Here is a 25964-nt window from a genome sequence, read left to right on the forward strand (position 1 = left end):
AATAGAGTGAACTAGCACAATCCAAGATCATGCAGCTAACAAATGTCATTAACTGGGCTTATGGATTTCTTTTGTTCTGAGATTTTAGTTATTAGAGAATTACATCACACTAATTTTCTTCTACCTTGGGGTGGTATCCAGTAAGTGACTTCTAACATCCCGTGTGAAAGCTGATACGGGTGTTTTGCAAGTACCCTAACATTTTACATGGACTGCTGGCAAAGGGTGGGTTAGGTGAGATGGAGAAACTTTGTAAGTCCCTGAGATCTGGAGTTCACCAAGAGGCCAATGAGAGTAACTAGCATAGATTTAAATAGCTGATGACAGGAAAAGGTATAGGGAGTGGAATAGTTAGTCCCAAGAGGTAAGCATTGAGTCACATCAGGAAAGCACTTGGTTTTTCAGGTATTGAGCTGGACAAAATACAGGAAAAGATATAGGGAGTAGAATAGTTAGTCCCAAGAGGTAAGCATGGAGTCACATCAGGAAAGCACTTGGTTTTTCAGGTATTGAGCTGGACAAAATACAGTGAACGTGTGGTGTCTTAACATTGCAGGAAGACAGTACATTAAGTAAATATCCATTTGAGATGACATGCAGGGGCCAGAAAGCCATCAGTTGTGTGCAAGGTCAGTGCTTAAAATCAGGTATTCAGTAATAGAGAGGAAAATAGAAAACAGGAAGGAAGTGAATGCCTCATTATGTCATTACTTTAAAAAAAAACAGCATTACTGTTCATTTTATTTCACATATTAATGAACCTTTATATAGTAAGCCACATGCTAAGCACTGTGGCTGTGGTAATAAGCAATACAGACATATTTCTGTCCTCATGAAGATTTCACTCTAGTAAGGATAAAGACTATTGAACAGAACAGAAAGTCAGGTACAAACACCTGAGCGTTCATTTTAATCAGTTGAACTGCGTGTGTTTATTTTATCTTAGGCTCATAACCAGTACACAGATTCTGAACCTGTGGGCAAACCTCCTACAACTCCTTAGAACTCTCCTGCAAAGAAAAGGCAAAAAGGGATCTAGGAAGCATTGCACATACAGGCCAATAGCAGTGAGCTCAACAGTGAAAGGTAGAAGACAGGTAAGAACAAGGCTCAGGAATTACGATATTGTTGCCTTGTCTGCACAACACCTTCTGCTCTTATTTACATATTTATCACTTTCACTCTCTTCTGGAATTGCAAGTTACTGCTACAATTCATACTGGGATAAAGATAGCATGGAAAGTGGGGGTCGGGGCAGAGACGTTAACGTAATTTAGAGGATCTTGGTAGCCTAACAGTTTCACAAATGTTTGAAAATAAATTACTCTGACATAAAGGAGTAGTTGGCATTTATATCAAGTCTAGATTTGTATTTTCTAGCGAGTCCAGGTGGAAAATTGTGTAAAATGTAAGACTTCATTGAGCAGCCAGATGCTGTATCTGAACTGAGATTTTGTGGGTCAATAAATAACCCAGATCCATAAAGTATGTGATGGTAATGGGAAATACTATAATTTCTTTTAGCAGATCAGAAAACAGCTGTTTGCTTTTCCCTTTAAGAAAAGAAAAATATTTTGTGTTTTTTTCTTAAAAAGTCAAATATCAACATATCAGCACAGTTGGAAATACTCAGCATATTACTCTTATCAATCAAATGTCAGAACCACAGACCTTTGACTTTCTGGATCATTGGACTAATGAAGGAACAGAGTGAGTTTGTTTCTCTGAGGTGCATTCTGAATCTTTGCAGGGTCTATCTGCCTAGCAGGAATTTGAGGTTAATATGAGTGCATTTGAGAGGAACGGCCATCAGAATCTCCCATGGTTAGAAAGGTTTTAACTAATGTTTTTTTCTTTTTATTTTCATGATGGAGAGTCAATTCTCTCCATAATTTTCTCTTCTGAAAATCGTGCTTTAATCTCCATAATTCTCCTCCATTACCATCCAGTTTATATGACACTGTCTGGCTATGGCTCTAATATTTGAGTCTAGGTAGGAATAAGAATATTGCAGATAGGAGGACAAATAAGTTTAACAATAGCTAAGATAATAGTGGCAGTAGTGGTAATTATAACAAAATAGAGGCATCACTATCATCTATAAAGATCTTTAGATCAAAACTCAATATTTCTCTCTCTTTTTTGTATAAATTTAAAGGGTACAAGTGCGGTTTTTTCCCATGGATATGTTGGTTAGTGGTGAAGCCTGGGATTTTAGTGTAACTATCACTTGAACAATGTACATGGTACTCACTAAGTAATTTCACATCCCTCACCTACTCCCACCCTCTCACTTCTTCCAACTCTCCAGTGTCTATTATTTCTCAGTTTTCTAGTCTTTGATTATACACTAGTTTCTGTGTGATCTGGAGTCAATCACGTCTCCTACATTTTAAAAATAATATCTGCTTTGTTGGACAGTACTAATGAAAGCAAGAAGAGTCTCAAAGAGATTTGGTATGACTGGAAGGATGAGAAGGAATTTATTACTAGAGACTGGTGAAACAACCCTCATTATGTGAAAGGTGAAATTCAGTGACATTTTTCCCTGTGGTTGTGTGGAAAATAGAAGTTACACCTAATTAGCTGGTAGATCTAGCTAAAAAGGTTTCTGTTTGTCTTGATAGTGTGAATGGGTTGTGTCCATTCTTTTGTGTTTTCTGTTTAGTTTTTTATGTTTTTAGCCAGATATTGCAAGATATGGATAAAGAGAAATAATTTTTTAAAAAGGAACTCTTTTGTTTTAAAGCAAGAAATAGAAAAGAAATATAAAATGATTTGTTATGTTTAGAAAATAAATCTCATTATTATACCTAGATTCTTTAGATTGCCAAAAACTCAGGATTAAGATAACCTAAAGCAAGTATTGATTAACTTTTTTTTAAATAAAAAGGCAGAGTAAATATTTTGAGCTTTCAGGCCATATTATCTTTGTTGCAAATACTCAACTCTGAAATTTTAATGTGAAAGCATCTATGGCAACGTGACATTGAATTAACATGGGTATACATTTGGCCCTCAGTAGCCATGGGTTCCTCATCTTTGGATTCAACCTATGATAGATTGAAAATATTTGAATAAAAAGTGCACCAAAAAATAATACAACAATAAAAATACAAATAATAATATCATAATACAAATAAAAAATATAACCATTATTTACATAGTATGTACATTGTATTATATATTATAAATAACCTAGAGATGATTTAAAATATACAGGAGGATATGGGCAGGTTATATGTAAATACTATGCCATTTTATAGAAGAGTCCTTAGATTCTAGTGTTTGTGGTGGGTCCTAGAACCAATCTCCATGGATACCAAGGAACAACTATATTAATAGAATTTTATATCCAAAAACATATGACTGACTGAATTTGGCCTATGGGCTATAGTTTGCCACCCCCAATCTAAAGCCTATAGCTATAAGGTCCTTTATCAAACTTCAGACAGATCTGAAAGTGTGCCACGTAGACCCTCTCTACTAGACAGATAGGTTTCTAAGACTCTTGAAACCATTGCTCCACAGCATACTGAGTTTCAGGTAAGCCATAAAGAGGTCTATTACAAGGAAATCATTGGGTATGGATTTTGTCCAATAGAGTTAATCTCAACAAGATTAAAAGAAAGACTACATTTTTTTCAATATTGTATCGGTAAAAGCATGATCAGCTTGGACTGAAAGGGACAGAAAAGGTTCACCATTAAACAAAACAAAAATACCACAAAACATTCAGAACCTCGGAACTTCTATTGGCAGGATATAATGTGGTAAGTCTACTTAGCTACAGATGTGGGACGTATCTTATGTGAATGGAGGGGTAACACAGAGGGCTGAATCAAGGCCCTAGAGAATGGAGCCAAGATCCCCAGAATGAATCCCAAGGAGCAGTACTGGATTTTAATGAAGCAGCTGGCAATATACACCAACTGAGTTTCATAATTTTTTTTTATACTTTAAGTTTTAGAGTACATGTGCACAACATGCAGGTTAGTTACATATGTATACATGTGCCATGTTGGTGTGCTTCTCCCATTAACTCGTCATTTAACATTAGGTTTATCTCCTAATGCTATCCCTCCCTCCTCCCCCCATGCCACAATTGGCCCCTGTGTGATGTTCCCCTTCCTGTGTCCATGTGTTCTCATTGTTCAATTCTCACCTATGAGTGAGAACATGTAGTATTTGGTTTTTTGTCCGTGCGATAGTTTGCTGAGAATGATGGTTTCCAGCTTCATCCATGTCCCTACAAAGGACATGAACTCATCCTTTTTTATGGCTGCATAGTATTACATGGTGTATATTTGCCACATTTTCTTAATCCAGTCTGTCGCTGATGGACATTTGGCTTGGTTCCAAGTCTTTGCTATTGTGAATAGTGCCACAATAAACATACGTGTACATGTGTCTTTATAGCAGCATGATTTATAATCCTTTGGGTATGTATCCAGTAATGGGATGGCTGGGTCAAATGGTATTTCTAGTTCTAGATCCCTGAGGAATCGCCACACTGACTTCCACAATGGTTGAACTAGTTTACAGTCCCACCAACAGTGTAAAAGTGTTCCTATTTCTCCACATCCTCTCCAGCACCTGTTGTTTCCTGACTTTTTAATGATCGCCATTCTAACTGGTGTGAGAGTTTCATAATTGTTACAGACTAGTGACAGCTATATGTTTTACTTGTTCTCAAATTTTGAATAGTACTGTCTATTGCAATTCTCCTACCCTTGGATCACTATATTAGTTGGGTTGGGGGCAGATACGTGTATCTTTAGTTGGCGAGTCTTTAAAATGAAAGGAACTATACTCAATGACTATACTTGAGGATCTGCACTACGGGAGCCTCATCCACACATGGGTGGTATCTGATTTAAATGACAAGGCTCTTACACTTCGGTGGCATAATGGGATGAGAGTTCAGGTAAATTGGAGGGGTGATAAGTGTATTATTCATGTTGGGGGAAATAAATAATGTATGACCAGAGGGTAGACTCTGGTAAAATGTAGATGGACACAAAGTTTTTGGTAGTCTTCCCATTGATAGGTAAGAATTAATTTCCCTCCAATTTATACTGACCTGGACTTAGTGACTTGCCTGACCAAGAGTGTTGAGCAAATAAGGATCTGAGACTTTCAAACCTAGGTACTAAGAGAGCTTGCTGCTTCTACCAACAATCTTTCTGAGATTCCTGAAATACCATGTAAAAAGTCTTACCAAGCTTAGATCACTTATGCAGAAGGGACTCATGGAGGTGCTCTGGTTGATCAGATGAAGCCAGTCTTTTAGGCACACTGACAAGGCACCAGACATATGAAGTAGATGTCTTGAATCCTCTGAACCAGACCATTTGTAAACTGGATACAACTGGTTATCAAATTGCATGCAAACCATCATCTATGCAACATATGCAACAGATATAATAAAATTGTTAAATTTTATTGTTTTAAGCTGCTGAGTTTTGTGGGATTTTGTATTTCAGCAAAACTGGCATGAAGGTTATTTACAGTCTATTTTCCCATTCATTAGGAATATCTACATATTTTTGACACCTAGATATCCTTCTGTTCCATTATAGGGTGATGCTCTAGACTACATTGGGCAAGTTACCTAATATATACTCTATGTTCCATATCATCTTTCTGAATCTTGAAAAGACTTCATTCCAAAACTCATTTGGCCCTAGGAGTTTTAGATAAGGAATTTTGGACATGTATTATTTTCATCATGTTGAAATTTAATTTATCCTATGTCCAAAAATAGAAATGGGCTGCTTTGCAGGGCCTATAAAAAATTTAAGAATAGAAAAAAAGGGTATATAGTACTCAGAAGTTTCCCTTGTCTTCAACAAAGACTCTGTTCAGCCAGCTGATTGGGAATCCACTCATCTATGGCTTCCACCTCCTGAGGTAACTTTATAGCATAGTTTCATCTCATCTATCCAGAACAAGTGCTCTATTTCTTTCTTACACAAACTATGTATTGTTTTTTTTTCCTCACTGGTAAATCTCCTCAATTCCATCTTTGTTTTTCACATACCACTTAAGAACCCAGCTCCTAAAGGCATAAAGAGAGTTAATGATTTCAATTATTACCTATTGTAACCCAAAATGATTAATGTGGGGTGAGGAATCAAGAAAGCCTGACTTTCCCCTAAATAAAACATTGAAGCTCTCTACAGCTTTGAATCAAATCAGTATGATTTTCTTGGGTCAATTGTTGAAGTCATCTTGGGATTTCACTTCTGGCTCTACTTTAACTTTTCTTCGCATTATAATATCTTTTTGTTTTTCTCATAAATGCAGAAGTTTCTTTTTTATTATCTAATAAAAACAATAAAAATGTTCATTAAAGTAAATACACTAATAAGAGAAATAAATACAAATACATTTTCTTATATATTATAATTAAGTGTTTGATTTGAATGGATATTGGAAAATACAAAAATTATGAAATTATATACATAATTTTAACCTCATACCAATTCATGGTAATGATTTTAAAAGTAAATATTAGAAAGGGGCATAATATTTTCAACACTTCTTAATGACTATTCATGGTTTATTCATAAAGGGGATTATTTTCATAAACTAAATTGAAACAAATTATCAATTTTCCCAGAGGTTTCTATTAATTTGTGTATGTCAGTTCTCTTTTAAAATAGCTATTGTATGAGAGTCCAGATTGCTAAAGGACCACTTATCTGACCCTCAGAGCTCAGTGGATGAATCTGCAATTTGAACACTTATGAATATGACTTTCCCTGGCTCTCTAAAAAGTGTCGCTCTCTTAGTTATTAAATTGGTCTTAAGATTCAGTGAGTTCCAACTGCCTCAAATTTTATCATGATTAAATTCATCCTGATTATATTTGCTGCCTCTGTGTGACATCTACAAAATGTAGGTGATGAGGTTTATGATGAAAACATCCACCATGGTTCACTGTCTTTTGGCAGACCATGCTTACTTAGGGAACATTCAGATTAAGTGAAAGTTCTAGACAGTGGTCTCAAATATATTTTTCTGAATTGTCTACTCACTTTTACTACACTTAACTTCTTGGACCACAGTGAACAAAATCAATTTTTCTTATAAATGACAACTCTTTGCTTACTTAAGACAGCTTCCACAAATACCCTCTGAGTCATTTCAGGACATTTTTCTCTATTTTGCACACGTTCCAATATGGCTATCATTATAAGAGTAGGGCTTATCCCTAAGAATTACCATCCACTAAAGGAAGCTGCCTCACCCAAAATGTACACTCTTTCCCCAAGAGAGCCTCCTGCCATGACTACAGATGTAGGCATAGTGGCCACTCCCTGACCTAAATGGAGAACATCTCTGTAGGGTGGTCTCAGCTCTAGCATGCCACAGGGGATGGGCTGAGGTCCTGCTGCAAATGCATCATGGTGCACCTTCTTTCTCTGCTTGTTTCTGCTCCCTTCACTTCTATACAGATACTAACCTAGGGAGCACACCCCAATAAACACTCTGCTTGCAAATCTCCATCTTTGTCCTTGGGGAACACAACCTAAAACACCCCTCATCCTGTTCTGTCATAGCAAGGTTCACAGTCCCTAGAAACTTGGGTTCTGACACTGATGGTGGACGTCACTCTCCTCCCATCACTGCACCTGCACTTAGTCACATGATGCAGTCACTCCTACAACTGAAGACATGGGAATAAAAATACAGGTGACTATAAATGGAACTTTACATACCACCAAAGAGTGCGTGGTTACGTTGAGAGCACACACAAAAAATGCATGTTTCCATAATGTTCTAGAGATTCAGAGAGTCCCTTGAGGCCAGTGTCTTTGGTACTGATACTCATTATAATCCATTAAAAAATGAATGGACATCTTTGTTCCACCCATGTGCAAAAGAGGCCGCTCTTTATGGTAGGAGATTTTAGAACCACCTGAGGTATTTCAAACAAATTTAGCGGTACTTTAAACCAATCAAGCTCACACTCTGTCTTTCTCTCTTTCTCTCTATCTCTCTCTCTGTCACACACACACACGCACATGTACGCACGGCACATGGACACACAGCCCTAAACCTTCACAAGTGTTGTTCCGTTCTGCCTCTCCTCCTTTTCCTAACATTCTTTACCATACTAATTAGTACTTAGTTCTTCTGATCCAATTTTGTACATTTCTTTCCCTGGAACCTTTCCTGATACTCCAAGATGGGATTGGATTTTTTTGTCTTTGCGCTCCCGTAGAGCCCCAGATTTATATTTCACTGGGACTAATCATAGCACACAACAACAGCAACAATAACAAACACTAATCTAACATTTATTATGTGTCAAATACCGCTCTGAGCATTTTACATGTGTCACCTCAAAGGTCCTTCCCCTGTCTATTAGCTTCATCTTACAGGTGTGAAAAGTGAAGCACAGAGTTTCAGTGAATTACTATAGAGATTTACAAAATATTTAAATATTTCGCTATAGCCAGGCATCGCTTGCCACCTAACATCAGGAATGTGATCAGAAAAAAAATGTGCCATTAGACAATTTTTAATTGTGTGAACATCACAGAGTGTACTTACATACACCTATCTTGTATAGCCTATTGCCTATAGGATACAAACCCATACTGCATGTTACTGTACTAAATACTATACTAAATATTTAGTACAGTACTAAATACTGTACTAAATATTTAGTACAGTACTAAATACTGTACTAAATACAACTGTAACACAATAGTAGATATTTAGTACAGTACTAAATACAACTGTAATACAACAGTAGATATTTGTGTGTCTAAACATATATAAACATAGGAAAGGTACAGTAAAAATACACTATAAAAGATAAAAAAGGTATACCTGGATAGGGTACTTACCATGAATGGGGCTTACAGAACTGGAAGTTGCTCTGGGTGAGTCAGTGAGTGGTGAAGTCCTAGGACACTGCTATAGATTACTGCAGACTTTATAAACACTGAACACTTAGGCTACACTACATTTATTCTTTAAATTATTTCCTCAATAATAAATTAACCTTAGCTACTGTAACTGTTTTTACTTCATACACTTTTTTAATCTTTTCAACTCTTTCATAATAACGTTTCACTCAAAACACAAAGACATTGTACAGCTGAACAAAAATATTTTATTTCTTTATATACTTACTATATAAGCTTTTTATTTTACAATATATATATTTACTAAAAATATTTATTAGAATCTTAAAATCTAAGACACACATACTAGCCTAGGTCTATGCAGGTCAAGATCATACATATCACTGTCTTCCACCTCCACACCTTGTTCCCCTGGAAGGCTCTCAGGGTCAGTGACATGAATGGAGCTGCTATCTCCTATGATAATAATACCTTCTCCTGAAGGACCTGCCTGAGGCTGTTTTACAGTTAACTTTTTTTTAATAAGTAGGAGTACACTTTAACTAACAATAAAATTATGGTATAGTAAATACATAAATCAGTAACATAGTTGTTTATTATCATTACTAAGTATTATATATTATATATGATTTTATACATTGAATTTTATATGACTGGCAGTGCAAGCTTATTTGCACCAGCATCACCACAAACATGTGAGTAATGTTTTGTGTTAGACATTAAGGTAACCACAATGTCACTAGGTGATAGGAATCTTTCAACCCCATTGTAATCTTATGGGACCACTGTCCTTTATGTGGTCTGTCATTGACTGAAAGGTCGTTACATGGTGCACAATGGTATTGACTTGTGGGTTTCACCTGATTATCTAAATTCCCAACAGGCAAGATATCTGCCTTAAACAAGGCCAGTTCCTAGTACAGGAACTGGAATTATATTTAAAAAAAAAAGTTGAATGAGAGATTTAGACAATAGTGGGATTTATACGCTGGCTTCAACTCTACCTGGCTGCTTGCCCAGGCAATGAGTGATAGATTCCCTGGAGGTTCACTATGGCACCTCTACCGATGAGAGGGCTCTGCCACCACCCTGGGAACTGCAGAGTGTGTTTTCGTGTTTCAGTGAACGGGATATGATTAAACTGACCTTCCCTCTACCATGGGCACACATCAGACAGTTACCAATGAGTTTTAGAAAAGTTGTCCCATAGAATTATGTCAGGGATACTACTAACAGGCAGATATCATGTATAGGTTTATGATGTACAGAAAAAACCTCTTTGAATCCTCAACACAGTATTTTGAGGTACACAGCATTCGTATGATGCATATTTTGCAAATAAGGAAAGCAAAACTTAGAGTAGTAAGATACCCAGCCAAATTGACAACTCTAGGCAGTGATGGGTTTCTGTGAATCCTTGGGGCCTTTTCTTCATATATTGTATGAGTTTCCTATGGCCTCTTATGGCAAATTATCACAAACTTAATGATTAAAGCGACGCGAGTTTATTATCTCACCATTCTTGTGGTCAGGAGTCTGAAATCTGTTCCACTGGGCTAAGGTCAAGGTAGTTGGCAAGTTTTATAGCCTCAATTCTTTCTTCTGTCTTTTGATGCCTCATTCATATCTTTAGTGTATGGATAAATCACAGAAATAAAAGATAGGTGCTTAGTTTTAACACATGGATTGTTTTATCCTGAGATTACCCATAGATGCACATTTCTCTTTTTTGTCTTCATAATGAATTTCATAGCCACAAAAGAGCACTACATATTGGAAATAAATGCATCCCCAGTATTCACAGAGGTTAATGGATTGTCCCAAGGTCACATTCAGTGACAGGAAATCAACTGCAATGTGATTGGTTGGTATCCCAGTGCATTTTTATTTTTCACTTGTACTTTAAAATTCAAATAGAGCATCTTAGCCCTTTCTTGATTAATTACCAGAAAGGCACAGTACACAACAAAACAAAAAAGAACAAATGATAGGTATAAACTTCTTTTTAAGTCTACAGGTCCTCCAGTAAAATGAAATCTTCTTAAATGAAGGTAGTTTGTTTCAATTATTCCACATTCCCAGCACCTAGTACAGGTCCTGGCACATTGGAGGTATTCCATAAACATTTACTCAGAGAATAAACATTTTCTATTTGAGTTCACAGAGCCTGTTTCAAGAAAACATAGTATAGACATCGCAGAAGTCTTAAGAATTTACTCAAATGGAAGTGCAAATAAATCAGCAGTTGGATGTAGCTGTCATAGAATAAAGGCTATTTTGTGTTCAAACAATAGAAAAAGCATGGGTCTCAAATGAGAGGATCGTTTCACTCTACACTGCATTGTTTACAGTACAATAAGCATCTGGTGTTAGAGAGTCAATAAGTATTATTGAGCATTTACTGCATGCAAGGGCACATGCTAAGTCCTAGAAATACATAGGTAAACAATAGAAAACAGTCCAAGACCTCATGGTGCATCATGTTAGAGGGAGTTTAAACTTTTATGTCAGAAAATAAGTTGCATAAAATAAAACTGCTTATATAATTGACAAATATATTTTCACTGAAAAGATTGAAATACAACCAAATTATCAACACTATCTACTGATATAACCCCTTTTAAAAGATAACCTCTCTTCATGGTTTGATATGCAAGTAATTAGTTATTTAAATAAAAGTGTACACATTGCTGTGGAGAAGAAATACCAGGTGATTTGAACACCCAAGCATAGTATTTTACCTAAATCATGAGGTTGTATTTGAGGTCACGGGTGGAGTTAGCTGGAAGAAAAGACAGGGAAGACCATTATAAGTAGAGGATAGAATACTGAGACATTTTTAATACACTAAGAAAAAATAATGTCCTGAGACATCGTTAAAAAAAATTGTTAGATGGTAGCAGAAAGACAAAAGTAGACATTAGACTAAGGTGAGATTGAAAAGAAAATATTTCAGGTCCTGTAGGAATATCAAGTCTATTATTTATTCTTCAAGGTCCAAATACTCCTGGACTTTAGTAAACTAGGTCACATTCATATAAGGGCATAAGGGTAGATGAAGGACATATAATAAATTATGTCATATAATGAAGAAGTAAAGACTATGTTCAATCTGAATTTAAAAAGCTAGAAAATTATAATCAATTTCATATTTTGCATTTCTCTAGCTACTTGAGGTTGAGCTTTCTTTCTTATATTTTTACACGATTTACATTTATTTCAGTGTTTTCTCTGTTCACATCCTTTCTCATTTTTATCTTGACTTCTTTGCCTTCTTCATATCAATGTAGCAAGTAATTATTATTAAAAATATTTTTTTAAATGTTATGTGAGGCAAATATTTTCTACAGTCTATAATTTGTGTTTTGAATTTATATTATTTTTAGCTGTGCATTCATAAATGTGGGATGATGTCTTTGTAATCAAATGTATCAGTATTTTCCCTTATGACTTTTGGGTGCCCTGTCTTATATTGGAAGACATATATATGTCTCTAAATTTTCTTCTATCTTTTCTCCTATTTTCTACATCAAGGGTGTGAGTGTTAACTGGGAGCAAAAGGGTAAGAGAGACCAACCTTCTTTCACTGACCTCAGAGCTTCCATCCCACCTCAAGGAAAATGAAGTCCAACGTCCGTTCTAGTCCCTGAATGTTCAAGTAGAATCTTCTTCTCAGATGAAAATTTCAATCTTAGCCAGTCTTTTGTCCTTAATGTTGTATTATTACAAGAGTGTTTTTGGAAGAAAGCTAAAAAAAAGTGCTTACAAATTATTCATAAACACACATTTTATCTTTCGAATATAGCTAATGGTACACTAAGAGGTATCAATATATGTTCAACTGCAATGAATATTGATGCCTTTTGTTTAAAGGGTGTGTCTATGTAATTTTTGGTTTCTTAAATTTTTACCAGAGCCATTTGAACCATTTCTACTATTCATGACACATATTTAATAAATTGGTTTAAGAGGAAACTTATGGAAAAAAACAGAAAAAAATGTTAATTACTCCTTTCATTTGTTAAGAATAATGTCAGTTCCTTCTAAGAATTTTATAACTTGATACTCCATTGCAGGACATAAATCTGATTCCTCAGAATGAATTGTTTTTCCTTCTTCAAGCAGAATTTCTTAGGCTCACATCTGGAATTTTAATACAATACCTTACTGTTGCATTATTTTTGTGTCTGTATGAGATGTTAATTTAATGAAGCAGTATCATCATAAATATGTAAAGACAAATAAACCACTGCTGTATTATTTATTTAATTATTATGGTAAGAACACATAATATGAATTCTACCCTACTAACAATTTAACAATTTTTTAATTGTCATGTAATTATACATATTTATGGGGTATAATTTAACAGTTTGATACTTGCATATGTTGTACAATGATCAAATCAGGGTAGTTAGTATATCCATTGCCTTAAGCATTTATCACTTCTTTGTGGTGAGAGCACTCAAAAGCCTCTCTTCTGGCCATTTTGTAATGTATAATACCTTACTGTTAAGCATAGTCACTGTTCTGTGAAATACAGCCCCAGACCTTATTCCTCTCATCTTATTGTAACTTTGGACCTGTTGACCCACCTCCTCTTTTCCCCCTCCTTTTCCCAGTCTCTGGTGATGACTGTTATACTCTCTATAGACGTGATATCAATTTTCTTTATTTTCTAGCTTCCACATATGGTATTTATCTTTATGTGTTTGGCTTATTTCATGTAACTTTGTGACTTCCAGGTTCATCCATGTTGTTACAAATGACAGGATTTCATACTTTTTATGGCTAAATAGTATTCCATTGTATATGTGTGCATCTGTATAAACACATATACCACATTTTATTTAGCCGTTCATTATTGAGCACTTAGGTTGAGTCTATATTTTGGCTTTTGTAAACAGTGCTGAAATAAACATGGGAAGGCACATATGTCTTTGACATAGTTCATTTACTTCAGATATACACCCATTAGTGGGAATTGCTGGATCTTTTTCTATTTTCAATTTTTTGAGAAACCTCTATATTGTCTGTACTAATTTTCAAATCCACCAACAGTATACCAATGTTCCTTTTTCTCCATCCTCACCAAGTCTTGCTTTATTGGGTATTTTGGATAATAGCAGTTCTAGTATAAGTGAAGTATCTTATTGTGGTTTTGATTTCCATGTCCATGATAATTAGTGATTTTGAGCATGTTTTTCATATACCTGCTAGCCATTTGTATGACTTCTTTTGAGAAATGTCTAATAAGCTATTTTGTCCATTTTTAAATCAGATTTCCTGGGGTTTTCTGTTGAGTTGTGTATATTTTTTGATATATTCTGGATATTAATTCCTTTGTTAGGTGTATAGTTTGCAAACATTTTCCCCTATTCTACAGGTTGCCTCTTTCTTCTGTTATCAACATCCTTTGCTGTGAAAAAGTTCTTTAGTTGGATGTAATCCTATTTGTCTATTTTTTGTCTTGTTGCTTTTGCTTTTGAGGTCCTTATTTAAAAAAAAAAAAAAAATCCTTGCCCAGCTTAATGTTGTGAAGTGTTTTGCCTATGTTTTCTTCTAGTAATTTCATAGTTTTGGGGTCTACATTTAAGTCTTTAATCCATTTTGAGTTGATTTTTTAATATGGTGAGAGATGGATATCTAATCTCATACTTTTGAATGTGGATATTCAATTTTCCTGGCACCATTTATTGAAGAAACTGTCTTTCCTCAATGTGTATTCTTGGCACCTTTATCATTTACAATATAGTATCGTTACCTATAAGCATGTTGTATAGCAGATCTCCAGGGCTTTTTAATCTTGCTTACCTGGAATGTTATACCTGTTAAATAATAACTTCCAAACTCCTTGCAACTCCTGCCTCATGCTTCCCTTAGCCTCTGGCAACCACTATTCTATTTTTAGCTTCTATAAATTTGACGGGTTTTGATGCCTCATATATGTGGAATCATGCAGTATTTGTTCTTCTATGACTGGCTCATTTGATTTAGCATAATGTCCTAAAGTTTCATCCATAGTGTCAAAAATAGAAAGATTTTCTGGAAGACTTTTAAGTAAAGACTATCCAATGTATATTCTGTCGTAAAGTAGAGAAAAAGGCCCAAAGATCACTGCTTTCTCTCCCTGGCATAGAAGGACAAGATATTTCTACATTATCTGTGGTCTTATGATTTGTCAGTTCAGTCAATAACCAGAAGAATAGAGAGACCAGTGAAAAATTACTACCTCTCTGAAGCTCAGCTTTCTCATCTGAAAAAAAAGGGAATGATAAGAAAACATCTTCAGGTACTTCTTAGATTTGACCTTTGAGTCTCATCAGCTGCTATGAGATGTTAAAACCAGCAAACAAAAAAACTAAAAACGACGACAGGAGGAAAGTAGTGTTTCTGTTTGACCTTTGGCAGTCTCCTCAGCATCTTGAGTTGAGTTTCACCAGTAACTAAAAATGCTATTTTTTCATGTCTTATTTGGGATCAAGTAAATATTAACTATGAAAATACTTTATAAATAAAATAAAAGTTCTATGCAGTAGTTGAACGTTTTTTATTGAACGTAAGAACAAACAGCATTGGCTAAATGCAGTTAAAAAAAGAGAGAAACATGCATTGAAACAAACAAAAGCAAGGGTGGGTAAAACAAAATAAAATTATTGGCAGGCTCCTGAAAATTTTAAAAAATATTTGAGAAATTATATAACCTTGAGAAGGCCATTAGAAGCAAGCCTTTCTGTAGTACACTATTGCTAACATGATACAGCAACAAGGCACGTGATACAATTAAAATTGCACATTCTAAGGAGATAGAATCTGAATGGCCTAACTTGGATCAGGTGTCCTCCCTGGGTCTGTCAGATTTGGCAATTGTAGTGACATGGTGACTTGTCACTAGCACTGGTGGCCTGGATCTGCAAAGAGGCCCCAGTGTCCACAAGGTAAAGTGAAGTGGGACAGCAGCTCTACCTGATACACACAATAAAATTTATTGTTTCTTAGCAAAAACAATTCTGGAAATATAGTTTTTTTATATATATATATATATATATAAACATTATATATATAACATATATTATATATAATTATATATATATTAAAATTGAGTAGCTAAATACATGAGAAAAAAAGAGCACTCTTGGACATTTCTGCACTAGTCAGATTACTCTGTTGAAGCCCCAAGATGGCCTTACCCTCATGTTTTGTATCTAAATATCTCATACAGACTAGGAAAAGTCTATTAGATCATCATATATAGTACTTGGAAACAAATAGTATGATAAACATTCAGGTGATATGCATGTAAACAACACCACCACAATATCTTTATCCTCTTAGAAATTAAAATTCAATGGAAATTTAAAATCTTGGAAATTAAAATCTAATAAAAAGGCAGTGGAAATCCAGTGCCAAAGTCAAAGGCCATGGAGTTGAGATTTTGGTTTATTATCTATGTCTATACGTGTGTGTGTGTGTGTGTGTGTGTGTGTGTGTAGAGAGAGAGAGAGAGAGAGAGAAAGACATAGATATATCAAATATACCTATGGCTATATATATAATATAGGTAGATTATAATAAAGTTTTCCAAAAATTTTATTAAAATGTTAATCAGCACACCGAAACATTAATGAGCTAATAATAACCACAAACACCTGATTTAAAAGACTAATTATTTGGAGGATCTAGAGAAGTTTCAGCTTACTTCATGGCAGATGGAATTTTAGTGGTGTACCTGACCAGCAGCACTACAAAAGGAATAAACCCGTGATTCTGGAATTAGAATCCTGGGACCTGTTCACTCTGTCCACTTTTTCGCTCCAATGCAAGCTCTGCAGCATCCAGAAAAATACGAAGCTGCTAGTTTTAACATGAGAATTTTATCGTTTCAGAAAAGTTATAAGGCTTCCACTTCTCTCTCCTTGCATTACATATTCTACACCTACATAGATAGCCAAGGATTGCCATTCATTATAATCATACATTGATAGTGCAGCAGGCAGTGTTTGTTCCAATCCATGTTTCTTTGTCCTATCTTTGAATGAGCTCACCTGCAGTTCTAGTGGATCGTTATCAGCAAGGTGACAGTGTCTCTGTCTCTCTACTTTGCTTCAATGTTTGCTTTGGCCATACAGGCTTGGTCTGACCTGCAAGTCCAACTCAAAACTGTAAGAGAGCTAAAGTTGCCAGGGTCAATGTTTACCACCTGGGGGATGGGAGTCAATGGATAAATGACCTCAGACTCTCCAGGCTTGGCTAGAAAAGCTTGATTGTTTCTCAGAGAGTCCCTTGTGGTTTTGAATTCCAGTTGTTTAGAATGGTAAGCCACTCACCAATGTACTCTATTGTATTTTCTCTTCTCCTATTTCATTTTCCCACTCCCTATCTGGAATCATCTCTCAAATAAACTACCTGCTTCCAAGTTGTTGTATCATGGTCTGGTCTAAGACGGACAGATTGTGATATGAGAGAGAGAGAAATTGAGAGATGAGAATTGTCTGTAAAATGGGGAGAAGTGCCAAGTTCCTATAATATCATTCTAGGTAACATGCAATAGGTAGTGTTTAGGATGAGGTAAACACTATTTGCAAGCTTTCTAAGAAAAGCAATTTTTATGTCCTTGGACTCAGAATGCCATTTATAAGGACAAAATGTTACTCGCACTACAATTTGGTATACTGAATTGCATAAGCAAAGATCTGAGTATTAGCAGATTAGAGACCCAGAACAGGACCTGTCCCAGAGTAATTTATCATTTATGAAATATGAGCACTCAAATAAAAGAATGAGAAGTAAAGTGAGATAGATTTTTTTTTTTACTCAAAACAAATGCATTTTTTTGATGCTGAGTTTCTTGGATGGATGGTGCATAATATCCCCATTAGGATTGATGAATGTAGCTGTTTTCATTGATGACAATTATGTGTCTATACATATACTTACTTCTCATAGAAAAAAGTCCACTTGTAGTAATACATTTTTAAAAAATACATTAAAAGTCAGAAAATGGCAAAAGGCAGATGTTCCAAACTCTTGGGACCAAGACTAGCAGGGATAAGAAATTCCTGGATCAACACTGCAATAAATGAAAATCTACATGATGCCACACTCTAGGGAGACATTAACTACCTCTTGCATCTGTTGGATATCAAAGCTGTTGATCAGTAGAGACTTGCCTAGAGGGAGTTCAACTATGAAAAATACTCTGCAATGAACAAGTGTTTGTAGAAGAGACTCTTAATGGGATTGGAATACAATGTAAATTTCCCGTGCATATAGGACCTAGTGATGGCAAAATAATTTATTGATGTTCATTACTATAAACACGTGCACCTTCCCCAAGCTTTGCTAGAATTCTTATACATACCTAATCCAGCTACTTATGGAATTCTAGGATTTGCAAGCATGCAGAAATAGCTAAAATGAGGATAGATGGATGTATAATAATAATCTTAAGAAAATTATAACTTTGGAAACCTCTAATAGTATATTGAAACAAAATAAAAATAAGCCTCATTGTCGTTGACATATGGACATTCTTTTTTTTTTTCTCTCAAGAAGGGATGATTTGGATTTCCTTTAAGATTTATACTGCTATTGTTTGATACATTTAATAGATGTCTTTCTATTAGCATAAATATATATTTCTTTCTACCTGGACAAGTAGAAAGGAATAGACTCAGGAAAATATAAGAAAATAATCATTCCTTGAAAAGTAGAAACTGAAGCAAAAATAAAGACAGATTGACACCAGTGATCATACACAGCATGCTGGTAAAAAGATCAGCTGACACTGTGCACCAAAATAATGAGTTTAAATGATGGATGAGCCAAAAATCCCATGAGGTGAGATAATGGCTCAGATAGTATCTTTTATCTTCGAGGACATGAAATCTCTAGATTGTTGTATTAATGAAAAGCATTATAACCAGACACAATTATGTCAGTAATAAATTGAGAGAGAAAATTTTAAGAGCTAAACATAATGGGCTTAGAGGCAGAGAGGGGAAGAAGAAAGAGAAGTATTTTCGCTTATATATTATATCTCAGTGCACCATTAAATCTTTGCAAATCTTGGCTTTTTGAGGACTTCTTTATGAAAAAAACACAAGACTCTTCATTAAATAAAAACACTACTTCCTTACTTCTGTTTGTTGATAATTAATAGGTCTGTTTTTTATTATTATTATACTTTAAGTTTTAGGGTACATGTGCACAACGTGCAGGTTTGTTACATATGTATACATGTGCCATGTTGGGGTGCTGCACCCATTAACTCGTCATTTACATTAGGTATATCTCCTCATGCTATCCCTCCCCCCTTCCCCCACCCCACAACAGGCCCTGGTGTGTGATGTTCCCTTTCCTGTGTCCATGAGTTCTCATTGTTCAATTCTCACCTATGAGTGAGAACATGCGGTGTTTGATTTTTTGTCCTTGCGATAGTTTGCTGAGAATGATGGTTTCCAGCTTCATCCATGTCCCTACAAAGGACATGAACTCATCCTTTTTTATGGCTGCATAGTATTCCATGGTGCATATGTGCCACATTTTCTTAATCCAGTCTATCATTGTTGGACTTTTGGGTTGGTTCCAAGTATTTGCTATTGTGAATAGTGCCGCAATAAACATATGTGTGCATGTGTCTTTATAGCAGCATGTTTTATACTCCTCTGGGTATATACCCAGTAATGGGATGGCTGGGTCAAATGGTATTTCTAGTTCTAGATCCCTGAGGAATCATCACACTGACTTCCACGATGGTTGAACTAGTTTACAGTCCTACCAACAGTGTAAAAGTGTTCCTATTTCTCCACATCCTCTCCAGCACCTGTTGTTTTCTGACTTTTTAATGATTGCCATTCTAACTGGTGTGAGATGGTATCTCATTGCAGTTTTGATTTGCATTTCTCTGATGGCCAGTGATGATGAGCATTTTTTCATGTGTCTTTTGGCTGCATAAATGTCTTCTTTTGAGAAGTGTCTGTTCATATCCTTCGCTCACTTTTTGATGGGGTTGTTTGTTTTTTTCTTGTAAATTTGTTGGAGTTCATTGTAGATTCTGGATATTAGCCCTTTGTCAGATGAGTAGATTGTAAAACGGTCTGGCTACATAAACAATTTTTACAGTGGGTTGTTTAGCTTAGAGAAAATAAAATTTAGGCAGCTAATTAGAACTATTTATATATTTAAAAGGACTGAACTTTAAAAAATAATTTGATATATTCTTTCTGGCTCCAGGCAGTAAGTAGATCATGCAAAGGTTGAGAATTCACTGAAAGATATAAAAATAAGATTTAAAAAAATTAACTCTCCCCGTCTATTTTTGATGTAAGTTAATACTAACCTGATAATATAAATTGGGGAATGCCTCTTTTATTTGTTTTCTGAAAGAATGTTTTTGTCATTGAATGTTAAATATAATTCACTTGTAAAATTGTCTGCTGTGCTAAGATTTTGGTTGCATATTTTATTTAAGTGAGTAGTTGAATAATTTACCTAATGGCACCAATTACATTAATTACCAAAGCATGATTTACACTTTTTTCCTTTTTTTTTTTTTTTTTAGAATTTTGGTACACTACTTGATTAACTGTATGTCTAATTGCCTAGTTAATTTAAATTTTCAAATTTGTTGGCAGAAAGTTGTTTATTATATTTCTGTATCTTTCTAAATTTCTGTTTATCTGCATCAATACTAGATTTTATATTTCTCATTATGTTTATTGTGGTCTATTCATTTTTCCTTGATGCACCTTAACAGAGATTTTTCTATTCTTTTAATCATTTTGAAAACATATATTTTGACTTTGTTGTTTTCTCTTTTACATCTTGAGTTTACATGTCATTAATTTAGGTTATTTGCTTCATTATTTTTCCTATTGTGTGCTTCATTTTCAATTATTCCTTTCTTAATTAATATTTAAGTATTTTCTCATTTTCATTATAAGCACTTAGAGCCATAAATTTGCCTCAACTCTTCAAATAAGCTGCATCTCACATGTTCTAATATGCAGCATTTTTTCCTACTTAATTATTTAAAAATTTATAAATGGTTATGAATTCACAAATAAGTTATTTGTGAAACATATACATTATTTTAACAGCTTTTATAGGTATTTTGACAATAAATTGCAAACATTTAAAGTATACAATATAAGTTTTGATATATGTATACAGTCAGAAACCAGTCACCACAAGATGGTGAACATAACCATCACACCAGAAACTTCCTTGCCTCCCTCTATCTGTCCTTCATTGCCAACCCCAACTCCAGGCAACTGGTGATCTTTCCATCACTATAGATTTGTTAGCATTGTATAGACATTTTTTGAATGGAATCATGCAAGTATCTACATTTGTTGTCTGGTTACTTTTATTCAGAACAATTACTTTGAGATTTGACCTTAGATTGATAAGTAATATCTTATTGTTTGGGCATAACACGATTTGTTTATCCATTCATCTGTTGCCTAACATATTTTTTTCCAGAATGTTTGCAATATTTTAAATTTCCACCTGCTCTGAATGAAAGTTCCTAAGGTGCAATGTACTTGTCAATACTTGATATGTTCAGTTGTTTTAATTTTACACATTCTAATCAGTGTGCAATGGTATTTGACTACAGATTTAATTTACATTTTCCTAATGACTAATAATGTTAAGTGTATTTTAATGTGCTTATTTGTCTTCAATAGATTTTTCACCAAGTGTCTATGTACATTTTTGCATATGTTTTTATTAGATTATTTTCTTATTATTGAACTTCAGTGTTCTTCTTAAGTCCTGGAGCCCATCTATCATCAGATATACCCTTTGCAAATATTTTCTCCCTGTCTGTGGCTTTTCTTTTCATTTTAATGATAGTTTCAAGAGCAGAAATTATTAACTTTGAAAAGGTAGTAGTGACACATATTGCTCGGAGGATGGTGGATGCTGGCTTGCACCGTGTGGTTCTCAGCCACCTGTGTCCCCTCGTGTTTGGTTTCCTGTGTGACAATCAACTCTTGGAGATGGCAAAGAAGTTTGCCAAAGTGACAGGAACTACACAGCAGGATACCAATGCCTTTTCCCTCTTGGACATCTACAGCTTCTGGCTCAAGTCCGCCAAAGCCCCAAAGCAAAAGTTACAGGCAAATGGACCAGTGACTAAGAAAGCTAAGAAGAAGGCCTCATCCTGTGACAGCAGTGAGGACAGCAGCGAGAGGACGGGGACGCTCAAGGGCCCCCAGCTAAGAAGGCTGCTGTACCTGCCATGGGAGCCAGTCTGCCTCAACATCCTAGAAAGGCTGTGGCCAAAGCATCAGAGCAGCAGCGGTGAATAATCTAGTGACAGTGAGGAGGAGGAGACACAAGGAAAAAGCCTGTCCAGATGGAGTCAAGCCCCAAGCCAAGGCATCCAAAGCTCCTCCTAAGAAGGCCAAGAAGTCTGATTCTGATTCTGACTCAAGCTCTGAGGATGAGGCACACCACAGAACCAGAAGGCAAAGACTACACCTGTGGCAGCTAAACTTGGGCTAAAGCCATACGGGGTACTCCAGCTCCAGCAGCACCTAAAGTAGCCAATAGCAAAGCAGCCAGCAGCAGCAGCAGCAGCAGCAGTGGTGACTCAGAGAAGGGGAGGGCAGCAGCCATCCCCAAGAAGACTATACCCAAAAAGCAAGTCATGGCCAAGGTCCCAGTGAAAGCAGCTACCAATCCTACCTAGTAGAGTTCCAGGAGTAAGGACTTCTCCAATGAGGAAAAAGGGGAGCAGAACCTTTCTAAAACAAAACAAAAAGCAAAAAACAAAACAACAACAACGACAACAGAAACAGATCCCTACAGTTCAGTCCCCAGACCTTCCGCTCATCAACCAAAGAAGTCTGTGGGAACCCAGACTCCCAAGAAAACTGCGGAGAAGAAACAGCCTGTGGAAAGCAGTGAAGACAGCACTGATGAATCTAACTCAAGTTCTGCGGAAGACGAGAGACCCTGTCTATGGGAGTCATCTCTAAAGCAACAACGAAACCACCTCCAGCAAAAGAAAGCAGCAGAGATCTCTGCAGACAACTCCGACCCCGACAGCTCTGAGGATAATGGAGCTCCTTCCAAGCCAGCCCCAGAAAGAAGGTAAAGGCCGAGGGCAGCAGCAGTTCTTCCTCTGATGATTCCAGTGAGGATGAGGAAGAGAAGCCCAAGGACAAGCGCTCTCCAAGTCCGCACCCAAGGCCAATGGCAACTATGCACTGACTGCCCAGAATGGAAAAGTAGCTAAGAACAGTAAGGAGGAGGAAGAGAGCGAGAAGACAAGAAAAAGGTAGCAGTGGCAGTTTCCACACCAGGTTCAGAAAAGAAGCAGAAGCAGAATGAGGCTTCCAAGGAGGCAGAGACTCCTCAAGCCAAGAGCATAAAGCTTCAGACCTGTAACAGATTTCCATAAAGGAAGAAAGGAGAAAAAAAAGGCATCATCCCCATCCCAAAGGGCCAGGGAGGAGGAGAGGGAGGTGGATTCAGGAGTGGCAGACAACTTGATTCCAAGGGAGGTGCAGCTGGAGACTGAGAGAGTGAGCCAATCAGGTTTTGAAGTTCACAAAGGTAAATGCTTCTGGCACAAGAAAACCAAGAAGAAAGCAGGGAGGCTCAACCTCTGTCCAGGTCAATTTCATTAAGTTTGGCAGAGAGCGACCTGGGGCCATCTTTGGTGAAGCAGGAGTGATGATCAAACACCACTCACTTTCTCCAGTGGATCGGAGAGCCCTCAGCTCTATAGGTGGGGGCCTTGATGAAGACGAAATTTCAGAGTAGGTCCTAAGACTTTACAGTGGAACATCCCCTCTTGTCCTTTTCTATATTCCCAGTTTTGTACAGATTTGTTTTTGAGTGTTCAGTAGCAGGGACAAAATAAGGGGAATGTTATTTTTAAAGAAAAGTGATTTCTATTGTTGTCCCCTTCTTTCTTTTCTGTGAAAGTCCTCATACTGAGAAATTTGTATATTTTATATTAAATCATTCCCTATTGATTTTTGTTGTGATTTTCTTTTTTTTTTTCATTTTACACATATTGTATTGCCATCCATTTTGTAATTACATGTATATCAGCATATATGTGCATAAAACACTTTAGAAAGATAGATGAAATATTTAATAACTCTTTAAGCGTGTGGTTTTCTTTCATGAGCATTTGCTAATTTGATACTTGAAACAAAGCTACTTCCCTTTTGAAACAAAAGCAACAAGTGAGAAAACACAATCTAATTCTAGAAAATAAATGCATGAGCTGCAAGAAAACAATAAACAAATATTTTAAAAGGGTATGTCAGAAGTTTCGATGAATTGTATAGAATACAAAAGCATAATAACTTTCTGTGGGAAGGTTTAATAGAATGCTTCGGGGATTTATCATGCTCTGATTTTTTGCCTTACTGAGAGAATTGCAGCCATTCAAATAAAATTCCATAAGACATTAGAAATGTCTTAGAGTCTGACTGCTGAAGCTTTGAATTATGCGGAACCGCAGTTTAGCTGTTTGTGCACCATTTGTTTGAAACTCTCATTGGTACCTGATAAATACACACATACATCCCTTCAGTCCCTTAAAGGAGCATGTCCAAAGCAACCGCTAGCAACATCACTTGCCATTATCACAGCATCGTTCTTCATGGCCTGAGACCAGTAGTTGAATAAAGTAGTAGACAGCTGCAAAATGAAAAGGTAGGGAGTGTGGGCAAATCACCTACTGAGTATACAGACTGCATGTGTAAGGCTTGGAAAAATCCCATGGAATTTTTAAAATTTGTGTCTTTCTTCTCCACTAGGTAGGAAGGGGTTTGGCACCTTTTTCTCCATATGTTGTATCTGTGGCTGGGATGTAAAAGTTGCCAGTTCAGAGAATACAAATGGAGTCACATTGCTGCCCTAGGAGTTCTGGGGAGGACCTCTCTGGGCACATTCTGCGTTGGCAAGTTGACACACAGCTGGGCATTAGAAGCTGGGAGGGCAAGCGAGGCTATTTCATTGCAAATTTCCCCTTTAGGGACATTTAGGTGATTCTAATTGTTTATACTCTGAACATCATTTTGCCAATCACATTTTCAAATGGCCTTGAATATAGGTCTCTATTTGCCATTTGGGAGATTTTTCTTATACATATTTGTATGAATTTAGGATGTAACCTATTAAAGTTTAGTGGCAGAAGCATATTAACCTACCATATTACTCATAATAGACCATTTCTAAAAAGAGTATGTTTATTTAAAAAAATGCTAGTGTCTCAAGATGCCTGTTAGATAGGATCTTTTTCTTTCTTTTTTTGCAAGTTCAAAAATGTCTATCTAAGACTGGCAAGAGCAGAAGAGATTTGTCAGCTCCAAGATTGAAGTTCCAGGGGTTTCTGTTCCAGCCACACGCAGGCCTGCTGAAGCTCTGCTCATCACTCTTAACTCTCTGAGACTCCTGCTGTGCTCTCTGTGTTGTTTCTGTTCTCAGCGGGGCTGCCAAACCTTGGGACCCTGGAACTAGGCAGTGTTCCTAATATCCACACCCTCCTCTGCACCCACTGCAGAAAGGCACACGTATTTCACCCTCAAAGTCCAGGAGTGGAACCTGTTCTGTTGTGATTTTCAAAGGTAGAGTCCCATGAATAAAAATCTTAGCTATGGGCCAAAATATAGTAAAGGGTCATATGTATGACTTGTTACAGTTAGAAGAAAATTTCTGCCTTTGTGAGTGCACATGTCCACACTGCATCCCTCTCTCCCTCAAAACCCTAGTGAGGGATATCAAAGAATGGTTCATCTATATGCAATGCCTATTAAACATGCACTATGTACTTCATCCTCATTCATTGGGTCTGGGGCTGAAGATTGAGGCCAACGTGGACCTAACCTACTTTTTGGAATAAAATTCACTGTTTTACTACAGGCAAAATTCTGGTGTGGTGTGAATGCCTTGGGTCAGTCTGAATATATTTTCTATAATTTAATCATTATTACATGACGTTTGCAATACATGCTTTGCTTTTTAATTTGAAAGCAAACTTTTCTACTGCTGAAAGACATTTCTTGTTGACTTGACTATTGCTAATATTGAGTACTGAGTTGACTG

The 25964-nt window shown here is 36.2% G+C and overlaps 1 pseudogene; it reads left to right on the plus strand.

Annotated features, from left to right (window-relative positions):
* The first annotated feature begins 21805 nt into the window (after positions 1 to 21805).
* On the plus strand, positions 21806 to 23666 carry LOC129042138 (nucleolar and coiled-body phosphoprotein 1-like; annotated as a pseudogene).
* The last annotated feature ends 2298 nt before the right edge of the window (positions 23667 to 25964 follow it).

The sequence above is a fragment of the Pongo pygmaeus genome, chromosome 7 (assembly GCF_028885625.2).
Source record: "Pongo pygmaeus isolate AG05252 chromosome 7, NHGRI_mPonPyg2-v2.0_pri, whole genome shotgun sequence".
NCBI classification, from domain to species: domain Eukaryota; kingdom Metazoa; phylum Chordata; class Mammalia; order Primates; family Hominidae; genus Pongo; species Pongo pygmaeus.